The sequence below is a fragment of the Egretta garzetta genome, unplaced genomic scaffold (assembly GCF_000687185.1).
Source record: "Egretta garzetta isolate BGI_Z169 unplaced genomic scaffold, ASM68718v1 scaffold1064, whole genome shotgun sequence".
NCBI lineage: Eukaryota > Metazoa > Chordata > Aves > Pelecaniformes > Ardeidae > Egretta > Egretta garzetta.
The window spans coordinates 17,571-20,217 of NW_009259418.1; the positions used below are offsets into that span (position 1 = coordinate 17,571).

The following is a 2,647-nucleotide window of genomic DNA, read 5'->3' on the forward strand; positions in this document are numbered from 1 at the left end:
CACAGAACCCCCCGGGCTGACACAGGAACTGACCTTGTGTCAGTGCTTTTTCAGGGTAACGCTGGGAAAGAATGCGACGAGAAACCCTGGTGCCCGAGCGCATTCCCTTTGGAGAAGCAGGTGCCAGCATGTCTCCGTCACGGGAGAAGGGAAGGTGCCCACGTAAGTTTTGCCTTATTTCAGCAGGGCTGTGCTTTGGTTTGGAGCAGCAACCCTGGCTCCCTGCTGAGAGTGCAGGGCTGGGTGCCTGCACCCCAGCTGCTCCTCTCCTGCCATGCCCGTGTGGGACAACGGGAGCAGCTTGGTCAGTTCCCCTGGGTGTGTGATGGGTGGTGGCGTGTACGATCTGAGCGTGGGTCTGAAGAGGGTTAGCTCAGCTCTGGAGTGGCTCGGAGAGCTGGCAAGGGAAATTCTTGTTGCTCCTCTTTCGGCAAGGAGGCCGTGGCTGTGTTCCCACATGGCTCCCTCGATAGGAGAAGGTGCTGAGCCTGGCCACAGTGCTGCTCTGTGCTTGCTCGGGGTGACAAACGCTGCTGCTGGTGTTGGTCTTGCAGTTGTGGGTGACCAGAGATAGCCCCCAGCACCTGGATTCTGTGCCCAGGAGGTGGGAAACGTCAACAACTGCTCATGCCTGGAGGGGGCAGGAGAAGCTGCCATTACTTTTAGCATCCCCCAGAGAGCTGGAGGCCCTGCTGCTCAGGGTGCTTGTTGCTGTGCTGAGAATGTGCAGGTTGCAGGTGCTGCCTCAAGGAAGTGATGCTGAGGAGCAGGGGGGGTAAACGATAGGGACGAGAGAGAAAGAGAGACCTCTATAGGTGCGTATATATATGCTTATGGCAATTCCCTTCCTGGCGCTGCTTCAGACTGTGGCAGCCCTGGCTCTTGACCATCAGTGCCACAAAATGTTCGTCTCATTCCTGAGGCACCTTGGGGTGGCGATGCGAGCGTTCCTTTGGATGCTGAGATAATACCTGTTGACCTGTTGCCTGGCTGCTGGCATGGGTTTGACTTGAACTCGAGCCTGGTGCTTCTGGGCTGGAAAAAAGCAGTGGGGAAGGAAGTGCAGCAGCAGTGCAGGCACATACACACCCCTGTGCCCACCTGCGTGCGTGCCTGTGTATGTACATTGTGCACGTCGTACGCGTGAGTGGTCAGCACATCCGAGTTGTCGATGGGCTGGGGAACCCTGGAGGCACTGCAGACTTTGTAAATGCAAGCTGAGGCGTTTCCACTGCTCCCTGTTGAGGCTGTGCCTGTCTGCTTCAGAGCTAAAATACGCCCAGCCGCGGGGCACATTTTGCCGGTGTGTTTGAGGAGGAGCAGTGTTTCACGGGGCAGACAGCGATGGATCATATGGGACGGCTGCGCCAAATGAAGGCAGGCGTAATTCTGGGGTTGATGGCATCGTATTAGTGCAGCTGTGGTGCAGGAAGCGCTGGCATAGGTCATGATCCCCATCTTCTGTCAACCCTCAGCATGTCCAGGTAAATGTAGCAGGATCATGGTGGGAATAGCCCCTAGCAATGAACGATCCCCATGACTGCGGGCTTGGGAAGTGGGTGCTGTTGAGTACTGAGGGCAAAAATAACAGTTTTTAGTAACATATGTTACTAAAAAATAATCTAGGAGGGCAAACTGGAGGCTTCCTCTCCAGAAAAGAAGAGGAATTCGGATCTGAGAACACTGTGCTTTGAATGTTCCATTATGGGTGATTTTGGCTGCGTACTTTGTGAATTCCATAGCAGCTTCTCTGAAGTTTGGATTTTACGAATTGCTCTTGGTGTCAGTTGAGGTGAGAGGAAGAGCAAAGGTTTGGATTTTATAGGTATTTACACACGCAGAAAGAGATGACTGTCTATTATGTAATTAAATAATCACATCATATTTCTATGCCCTACATGTACTTTTTGTGTCTCCTGTGTTGACACCCCAGTGCTGTACGGAAGCAGCGCTGCCGTAGTCAGTTCTTGTGTTGTCTTCCCCAGATCTGCTTCTTTCCCTGTGTAACTTCAAACCACACCAGTCTGCTCAGCAATTCCTTGCCTGGTGTGTGCCCTTCCCCTGAGGAGGAGGACTTGGTCTCGGCCTTGTTTATTCACTGTAGTCATCTCCAGCGTGGATTAAATTTCTCCCCATCTCTTCTGTCCTTCTTTTCCTTCTTGTGCAAGGCATGGTGACAAACAGTAACCAAAAGGCTGCCGTGCTTCCAACCAGCGGCTTGACGGCTCGCGCAAGGCACCTCTGGTCCCGTTTCAAGGACGAAATATGCCAGTGGTGTTACCAATGACCAAGGTAGGGTCCTGTTTGAGGAGGAAAGCGTGCTGCATTTGAAACCCTTGGTTGGGGCAGGAGAAGGTTGCCTTCTTGGGTCGGTGATGATTGTTGGCATGTATTATCTGATCAGGAGGTGATGTCTGTCACCACTTTAGCTCTAGAATTACTCTGAGGCCCAGGCAACTCCAGTTTCTTTTAGAATCATAGAATGTTTTGGGTTGGAAGGGACCCCTAGAGGTCATCTAGTCCAACCCCCCTGCAGTGAGCAGGGACACCACTAATTAGATCAGGTTGCTCAGAGCCCCATCCAACCTGGCCTTGAATGTTTCCAGGGATGGGGCCTCCACTACCTCTCTGGGCAACCTGTTCCAGT

General features: G+C 52.9%; 1 long non-coding RNA gene and 1 other non-coding gene across 3 annotated transcripts in view; both read left to right on the plus strand.

Moving 5' to 3' along the window:
- The first annotated feature begins 10 nt into the window (after positions 1-10).
- Positions 11-2,647, plus strand: part of LOC118452072 — a 17,318-nt gene continuing 14,681 nt past the window's right edge. The window contains exons 1-2 of one of the 2 annotated variants that reach the window (XR_004841715.1): positions 11-162; positions 1,267-2,292. This is a non-coding gene — a long non-coding RNA (uncharacterized LOC118452072). Of the gene's footprint in view, positions 163-1,168; positions 2,293-2,647 lie in introns of those variants that run through there. The other variant, XR_004841714.1, reaches the window with a different exon arrangement.
- On the plus strand, positions 2,368-2,452 carry LOC118452073. The gene has a single exon (XR_004841717.1). It is a non-coding gene; the product is annotated as a small nucleolar RNA SNORD45 (small nucleolar RNA).